At 38.7% G+C, this 9,430-nt stretch overlaps 3 non-coding genes across 3 annotated transcripts; all 3 read left to right on the plus strand.

Annotated features, from left to right (window-relative positions):
* Window positions 1-613: 613 nt before the first annotated feature.
* LOC127962792 (U2 spliceosomal RNA) lies at window positions 614-804 on the plus strand. The gene has a single exon (XR_008154660.1). It is a non-coding gene; the product is annotated as a U2 spliceosomal RNA (small nuclear RNA).
* Window positions 805-1,981: 1,177 nt separating this feature from the next.
* LOC127962779 (U1 spliceosomal RNA) lies at window positions 1,982-2,145 on the plus strand. Its single transcript, XR_008154648.1, has one exon. It is a non-coding gene; the product is annotated as a U1 spliceosomal RNA (small nuclear RNA).
* A 1,189-nt stretch (window positions 2,146-3,334) lies between these two features.
* LOC127962797 (U2 spliceosomal RNA) lies at window positions 3,335-3,525 on the plus strand. The gene has a single exon (XR_008154663.1). It is a non-coding gene; the product is annotated as a U2 spliceosomal RNA (small nuclear RNA).
* The last annotated feature ends 5,905 nt before the right edge of the window (window positions 3,526-9,430 follow it).

Below are 9,430 nucleotides of genomic sequence, written 5' to 3' on the forward strand. Positions count from 1 at the left end.
CAGAAACACGGAGTCTGACTATTTTATTCATTTCTCATCGATTAATCAGCAAGAAACAAATAAATAAGCTTCACTTACCAATCCACGACTGGATCAAAGCCAGCAGCATACGCCTCAACATCTGAATACAGACTCCGGGTCCGATGAATCATGTTCAGCCTCTTCCCAGGTGTCATCAGAGATCAAATCAATCGCCTCCTCTCATGTAAAACCTTTTTTCGCCATGTTTTTTGTTCGTTTTTGTTTATATTTCACACTCTCAAACTTTCAAACCTGCTGGGCTCTGTATCTCCCGCTTCAACTCCGCCCTTCCCCCTCTCCCCGAAAGCTGCTGTGATTTGCTGCTGGAAAGCATGCAGTTACCGTATTAAGCTGTATATTGTCTTAAAGCGCAAGATGTCTTCTATCAGACGCAATTTGATTTTTTTTCATAGTGCAAACGGTTGCTGAGTTATGAAAACATTAATACCGCATGGTAAATTGTGTCGGCGCCGACACGTTCGGTTTTAAAGGGTTAAAGACCCATTTTAAGAAAATATACTAAATAAAAGCTAACCAGCATCATATCTGCTGTGTCACAGAATGTGGTTCCTGCTGTTGACCGTTTGTGGGTATCGCTTCTCGGCCTTTTGGCTAAGATCAAGTGTAGTATCTGTTCTTATCAGTTTAATATCTGATACGTGCCCTACCCGGGCACCATATATTAAATTGATTTTTGGAGTTGGGAGATGGAATAGGGGCTTGCTCCGTCCACTCCACGCATCGACCCGGTATTGCAGTACCTCCGGGAACGGTGCACCCCCCTAAAATGGTTAATAATATGTGTTGTTCTTGTGTGATTTTAGTACATTTTAAGAAATAGTCAGTATTTTTATGTTTTAAATTTTGTTAGTGTATAGTTTTGGGATGGATTGTTATAGTATTTACATGTTATTTTTATTTTGTTTGAAAATGCAGGAGAACAAGGGTTTTTCAATCATAATTTTTGTGTGTGCAAAAGCAGTGGGTAAAGGTTCTGCTGGATGGCGTCATTTACACCTGCTAGTAGGTGTTGTAACTAGACTAATTTTTTTTCCGTAAATTTTTTATATAGCTTTTACTATTTAATACTTTTTATAAGTATTCTGATTGTCTAAAATAATAAAGTGGGATGTGTGTTCATGTGGAGGAATCTGTCAATCACTGTTATGACTTTAATTTTTTTGCATTTTTTTGACTGCAGTACTGTTTGACAGAACCTTCTAATGCCTGCCTACAACTGCATGATAAACATGTACCCATTAAGCACAGCCAGACTTTTTGTATTTTTGATTTATATCTTAATCAAACTGCTTTTGTCATTGATGAAAACAAAAATAACTTCATTCAACAGTTTGTCTCCTCTGTGTCTCTCTGCATAACCGTAGCGCCATTTTGGGCAACTTGAGCTGAACACAAGCCGCGTACACCCTTCTGTGTCATCCGCGCTGCATTGATGCGCTGTTTTTGGCAAGCCTGCTTCTACATGATTGGTTGACAGATCTACAGCCACTGTGGCCAATCAGAAGCAAGTGTTACTAACTGCAGCGTGAAATGAACCCCAGCTCCACCTCTTTGGGCGCCTGATGGGGTGGAAGGATAGAGTTGTGGGTAGGGTTAGGGTGAGAGTGTGGGTGGATGTTCTACCTCCCCCCATTTAAGCACATTCTATTTGCTGCTCCTCACTAGTGAGGTGGAGCTACACATAAGCACCACCCATCTGGTCTGCAGTGAGCAGCTTTTCATCAGAAGGCCCAACTGTCTGAATGTAGTTGTCAATGATCGCTGTAGCCTTTGTACTACTGTAAAAATTTTAGGACCAATGGTTCAACAAGGTATACAACTTAGAGTTGATTGAGAGTTCAGATTGTGATGAAGAACCATATGGAGTAAGGTAATGTCTCATCATCACTGAAAATAATGTTCCCTTAAGTGCTCCCCCTTCAGGGTCGGTGTAGAATTCATACTTACCTGGCAGGGGAGATACCATGATCAAGAAGGTGGTTCACCCAGGGCGAGGCTCAGCCATTGCACTCCGGTTGTGCTGACCCCTGCGAATTCCCCAAATGTGGGAATCTCGACTGCATAATTTCTGGTAGTGGGGGACTGCGTTCGCGCTCTCCCCTGATCTTCTGGTTAAAAATAGAATTCTAACATATATGGAATTATTAGTAGTTTGAGGAGTTTATCTATCTCGTTAGAAAGTTATGGATCAGTATGTTTGTTAGTGGAAATACAGTGGATTGTTTAATAAGCTAAGTGGATAAAGAACATGAAGTTAATGATGAAAACCCAAAATTCAAATCAGTATGGACTAAAAGATAAACAGGCTTGTGCCTTTTATTTCCCCTTTAAGTGTTAAACAACAAATGTCTTTATTGGGGCAGCTGTGGCCTGATGGTTAGAGAGTTAAAGGTCACAGTTTCGAGTCTGTGCTGGCAGGAGTTGTAGCTGAACAGCGCACTCCTCCACTCTCAGTAACCATGGCTTAAATGCCCTTTAGCAAGGCACTGAACCCCTAGGTGCCCCCCAGTGACATGACATACAGCCAAGTATGGTGACCCATACCCAGAATTCATGCTCTGCATTTAACCCATCCAAAGTTCACACACACACGCGTACACAGCAGTGAACATTAACACGGTGTGATCACACACTCAGAGCAGTGGGCAGCCAATTCTGCTGCGTCACCCGGGAAGCAGTTGGCGGTTTTGTGCTCCCTGGCACTTCAGTTGTGGTATTGCCAGCTGAGACTCAAACCCACAACCTTAGGGCTAGAAGTCAAACTCTCTAACTACCAGGCCACAACTTCAAAACATGCTTCATTTGTTCATGATAGTTGTAAATGTTCTTAAGTTTCTTAATTTAATGTTTTTTTTTTTTTTTTTTACTTTGATATAGTCATATTTTTAAAAAGCAGTGTGCCCCTGTTTCTATCTCCACTTATTGTTCTTAAAGTCTGTAGTGATTTTTTTTTTTTTTTTTTTTTTTTTGTAGGACTGTTGAGTTGTTGTGCTTTGACCCCTCCCCTCCTTATATTGGATCCTCCCCTCATCCCACTCTTTAACCCCCTCCCATTTTGTTGTAGTTTTGTCTGCCAATTTATCAAAAAAAAAAAAATTTTAATCTAAGGTGTGAATGACCAATGCTCAAGTAAGAGGGGTTTCATGACCCTTTAAGCCTTACCTTACCTGAGCTATGTTAACAATTGCATTATGCAGAAGAACTATTAAGAGTTAAAAAGTTAACTAAAGCTTACCAGTATCATATCTGCTGTGTCAAAGAATGTGGTTCCTGCTGTTGACTGTTTGTGGGTATCGCTTCTCGGCCTTTTGGCTAAGATCAAGTGTAGTATCTGTTCTTATCAGTTTAATATCTGATACGTGCCCTACCCGGGCACCATATATTAAATTGATTTTTGGAATTGGGAGATGGAATAGGGGCTTGCTCCGTCCACTCCACGCATCGACCTGGTATTGCAGTACCTCCGGGAATGGTGCACCCCCCTAAAATGGTAAAAAAAAATATTTACACTATTGGTGTAGTGTAGTTTAACCTTTTTAAAATGTGGAGTAATGATGCTGGAGATACTTTTTATTTTTGTAGGTTTGATTTAATCAGCAGGCAAGGAAATAGGGTTCATTCATAAACATTGTGTAAGTGTATGTTTTCACAGAAGCAATGGGTAAAAATGTTTATAGGTTCTCACTCCAGCGTGTAGTAAGATAGCATGATAGAAGGTCTGGAATTCATTGCAGCTTTCATTGGTAAAGGCCCCTCCCATGAGGCCATTTGACCGACATGTCAAACAACCAATCACAGTTTGTTTTGTAAGGCTGGAGTCAGATTGTCTGAAAAGGGGTATAACTGCAGCCTGGAGATCTCCAAATAGGGGCAGGAACTCCAAAACAAGAGGGAGCTCCAAAATAGGCTGTGGCTTCCTCCCATTGAGAGACAGGCGCATGACACGCACAATTTTCCCCCAATCCACTTAAGTGCAAACTTCGTCCCTCAACTGATTCTGAAGTTTTTATTGGTTGTGTCTCAAAGTGTTTCCTAAACTATGAAACAAAAAATGCTAATCCCTAAACCAATCCCACACCTTAACCAGTGAAATTGACTGAATGGCGGGATTGGCGCTGAATAGCGTGTTAAAGTTGCAATTCAGGAGATAAACGTTTAATAAGATTATGCGATATGAGACTCACCGCACAATGCCATCTTTTTAGTTACACCCAGTATCACTACCCCCTCCTAGCCTACAAATTTCATGTTCCGTTGTTTGGAATAAAACGATTGAGTAAAATCTTTCCCCTTTGCTGGGACGGCTCCTGAGGGATTGCAGTTTACATCATGAAGCAGAGGTTCAGACTTGGGTCCAAACACCAAAGGGCAGAAGCTTTGGCCTCTGCTCTCGTGGAGAATAATTTATAAAGTTTTATTTTGAAATGTAAGTCAGTAACAATTGGCTGAAGCCACAGCCAATGGTGAAAGTCTCTGCAAAAGGAGACCCTGCCCCGCTTTGGAGGTTCTGCCCAATTTTGGAGTTCACTGCCCATTTTGGAGATCTCCGGTCTGCAGTTAATCCCACTTAGATTGTCTGGACTGAGGGATGACTTTTCCCTAAGAGAACAAAGGACTTTCTTGATAATTAACATTTGAACACTCTCCTGAACACCCTCCTGCATAGGTTAAAGTGCCATCGGAGACACACCACGCCTAGCCGTTCACACCTAACCATCACACTCCCTCATTCTATATTCCACATCCTTTCTCTCTCACCTAAAATTCACTCTAAATCTGTGCAATGTTAAGTGTATACAACAGGTGACTATATGTTTGGTATCATTTAAAATGTCCCAGTGCAACTGGTACAATGGTCTCAATCTTACAAAAGTAGATTAGAAGATGATACAGATCCTAAGAGTCAAGAGAAATTTTGATTACTGTAATGGGAGTGCCCTTTCCAAGGGTCCTCCAATTAAATTACTTTCTGTTCCCTTTGAGTTGTAAACCCACTCAGGTTTGGCACCCTAGTTAATGCAAATTCCAATTGTTAGTTTCTGTCTTCATCTCGGGGGATGTTTGTCTTGGTCTGCAGTATTTAAAGGACTGCAGTAAAAGGATCAGGGCAATTCTGTAGCCAGAAAGCATGTTGAGTGTCTCTTCACTTCATACAATGTATTTTCTAAGGTCTTGTATGCATATTTTACTTTAAGATGCATCTTTGAGAATTTGATATTTTGTATTGATATGATTTTTATATGTTTGAATTGGATATGTAATTGGCAGAATTGACTCTAGTCTTACGGTGAATCCTTGTTAGCGACATGAATACATGACACAAGTTAATATTAAAAAAGTTTAAGTAGAATAATCAAATGTCAGAAGAATGGGTCTACTAATTAGAAAAAGACCTACAACCAATTTGCATTCCAACCTAAATTCAAGGTCATACTAAAATGGAGTGAGATTAATAAAATGGTGTCAGATTTGACCTAACTAAATTGAATAACTCTATGCGCTAAAAGACCGAACACGCAGGAAACCTTCATCCAGCAACCTTCATCATGTTTCGAGGCGTGGAAATGTCGCCAAAATAACAGAACAGTGTGTAAAAGTCTGTGACATATTTAAAGTGCACGGCATAGAAACTTTATATTAATTCACATACTTGTTCAGCATTTCAAGTTGTCTCGAGCCCAGTAGTCCTTTGAAGACTAGTTAGGTTAGTTTCAACAAGCAGGCATATCGGAGATGTAAACCAATGGAAACCCTGGTGAGTACTAGGAGTGTAAGAAAATATCAATACACTGGAGTATCCCGATATTTTGTTTGGGGATACTGTATCGATTCTCAAAAATGGAATATCAAGATTTTAATTTCGTGGCATTAAACAACTTAATTTATTCTTTTTTTTTTTTCATAAAATAAGTAAACTTGACCGAAGTTCTTGTGGGGAGAAGAATTTATTGGAGGTAGCAGTTCCTCAGCAGTGTTGCTAGCATGTTATCCTTCAAACAATCTTAACTCAAGGTACTGTCTGTGAGAACGGACCTTTATACCTGTCAACAAATGTGCTACAAACAATACAATAACACCCCATGGAGAGCCAATGATAGTGTAACCTTTTGATGACTTGAAAGGATCTCTCCCATGGAGAGCCCATTCATTGACCTGATGTTGACCTAAGAGGCTGATTATATGTTCCATTTGTTTCACACTATTGTGAACAAAGAACAGCAGCCTACAGTTGATTGCAAATACATTCAACCAGAGTTAATAAAAAACCAATAATATTGCACTATTTACATTTTGCTAAACAATAGTAATACATTACTGGCAAATACTTTTCTTTAAATTGAACCGGACGCTGAAATCACTGCGAGTGTCATGCATGCTTCTGTGGGTGTAATAAACCAAGTAGCGCTTCTGCGCCATTATTTAGCCCTTGTGGATTGTTCAAATTCACTACCCTTTCGTGTTGTTCGGGATGAAAACATCCACTCAATTAAACTGCTGTAAAAATGTATCAGATTCATATATTTTTTTTTTTTTCATTTTTTTTTTTTTTCATAAATCTGTTAATCAACCTCAGTCCTGATCAAAACTACCAAATGTTTTTAAAAAAATCCAAGATTTTAACTCTTTAATTGCCAAATTCATAAATTATGTTACTGATTTGGGGGAAAAAACACACAAAATGAAATTTTCAATATAAAAGTAATTGTGGCTGGATTTTTTTTTTTTTACTTTTTATAACAGTCTTGGGCATGTCAAAGATTAGTAGCAACATTGGCTTTGATGCATTTTTAGTTTTTGTGAAGCATTAGATTTTATTTTTTTCTCCCTAATTTGTTGTTGGTGGCTGTTTTTGCCCCATTGACTTCAATTATAACAACATTTTTTGATTGCAAAGCCATGACACCATGTAATCATGCATTCTTGATTGTTTGTGGTTTTCCCTTTTGGGAAGAGGTAAAATTTGTTAATTTTACAGTTGATCACTAGGTGGGAACATTAACCCTTTAGATAGGCCTGTGCAAAAAAAGGCTTAGTTTCTGGCTTGTATATGGAGTTATATGGAGTATAACAGCAAATTATAGTGTTTGTGTGTGTGTGAAATTCTTGATTGTTGGTGGTTTTCCCTGTTGGGAAGAGGTAACATTTGTTATTTTTACAGTTGATCACTAGGTGGGACCATTAACCATTTAAATAGGCCTGTGCAAAAAAAGCTTAGTTTCTGACATGTATATGAAGCTATATGGAGTATAACAGCATATTATATTGAGTGTGTGTGTGTGTGTGTGTGTGTGAAAGAGAGAGAGAGTGTGTGTGTGAGAGAAACCTTTGCGCACTTACCTTAATGTATTTCAGAAAATCACAATGTACACCACCTTTTAATGGTGGTGAAAGTATTTGGTTAAGTGATGAAGTAAAAAGTGCTGTTTCCGGGTCCAGGCCTCAACTCACTTCACTTGAGAATATGACCTCAGCAGCCTTTTATGAGCATTGTTTATTCATATTGATAATTTAAGTTAAACGCTTTCAAACTTACGATATACATTACAGTCTCTGTGTTCACAGTGTCCCAAACACAAATAATATTTGTTTTTTTTATATTAATATTTTCATTGTCTGGCTATCTGGTTCTTCGGTATGGAGTTAAAGGTTAATATTCTAACTTTTTCGCTAGTATTCTATAACATTGTGAGTTTATATTAGCGCATTTTGTTGTTTTCTCCTGGTAACTGATAGAGCGTTTGGACACGGAAGCACTGCTACGTGACGTCAGACTTAAGCGAATAGACTAAACAAAAGCAAAGTACGTGGTTAAACACTTGCATGCCATTGTGCTGAATATTTAATGGGGAAAAGAGCAGCAAGCAACACGAGAAAGGGATTGACTTGTACCAAAGTTTTAGAAATGATTATGTAGCGTGACCCCTCCAGCGAGCTGCAGCTTATTTGAAATTGGTATTGCATTTTGGTTCATAATACATTGTTCATCAATTTGATGCAAAGTAGATTTTTTTTTTTTTTTTTTTTTTTTTTTTTTTTACAGGATTTTAAGGTTTTAAACTGTCTTTACCATCAAGAAAAGAGGAGCATTTCATATTTAGGCCATCTGTACTTTTCACCATCAAAGCAAGTGCAGAAACACTTCTTTTTTTTTTGTTTACTCCATGTAGTTCTGAGAGCATGGGGTGCATATTTTGATTTTTTTTCAGATACTGTACATCAAGGTAAGTGCACAAAGGTCTCTCTCACACCCTCTCTTTCTCTCTCTCTATCATACACACATGCACAGTAATTTGCTATTATACTCCATATAACTCCATATACAAGCCAGAAACTAAGCCTTTCTTTGCACAGGCCTATCTAAAGGGTTAATGGTCCCACCTAGTGATCAACTGTAAAAAATAACAAATGTTACCTCTTCCCAACAGGTAAAACCACCAACAATCAAGAATCTCTCTCACACACACATACACACACACACTATAATTTGCCGTTATACTCCATATAACTCCATATACAAGCCAGAAACCAAGTGATCAACTTTAAAAAAAAAAAAAAAAAAAAAAAAAAAGGAAAGGGAAAACCACAAACAATCAAGAATGATTGAACCTGTGTCTGCAGATGTTCCTGATGAATGCGGTCAGAGATTTGCCCATGCGTTTCCTTCCTGTGCTGTCATCTGAGCCAGGAGAAAACAGCTTGAAGCTGACTGACTGTATGAAGGTGAAGTTTCTTTAGAACTTGACAGTGACTTAACCATAGAGGAAACTTTACCTGTTCATTGTGAAAATGATGTGGGTGAGAGTGGTCTTTCAGATTAAGTTGGTGTTGGGACAGTTGAAGGTGAACCACTTGGTATGACCTTAACAGACAACATCACTTCGGACAATTTTTCTGGGGAGTTTGTCTCTCAGCAGAAAGGTATATCAGATAATCTTTTGCCCTTTATTTTTAATTTCCCCAGGGAGAATTTTATTCAAGAGCAGTTAGATGATGTAACTCTTAAACCTTTGTTTTCAATGGTACATATTGAGTGACATAAGCCGCGTTTCCACCGCAGGAACTTTACCCAGGAACTAGGGACTTTGGCCTGGTACTGTGTTTCCACTTCAGGAACCAGGAACTAAATAAAGTTCTGGGGAAAAAAAAAATGCCCCTCAGAAAGTCCCTGCTGGCAAGGTAGTACTTTTTCAAAATTCCTGAACTTCCAGCCATCTTCCAGTGCCTTGTTGGCAAGGTATTGTTTGGTTGTAAGACTTATTTTGGATGATGTGGTCTTGTCTAGTTTGTCTTGGGCAGATTACCTAGTCCAAATAAGTTATTTTGTCATTTGACAGGCCTCTTTGATCGGTAGTTCAGTTGATCTTCTACATGATTGGTGGAAAGACCT

The sequence above is a fragment of the Carassius gibelio genome, chromosome B7 (assembly GCF_023724105.1).
Source record: "Carassius gibelio isolate Cgi1373 ecotype wild population from Czech Republic chromosome B7, carGib1.2-hapl.c, whole genome shotgun sequence".
Classification (NCBI taxonomy): Eukaryota; Metazoa; Chordata; class Actinopteri; order Cypriniformes; family Cyprinidae; genus Carassius; species Carassius gibelio.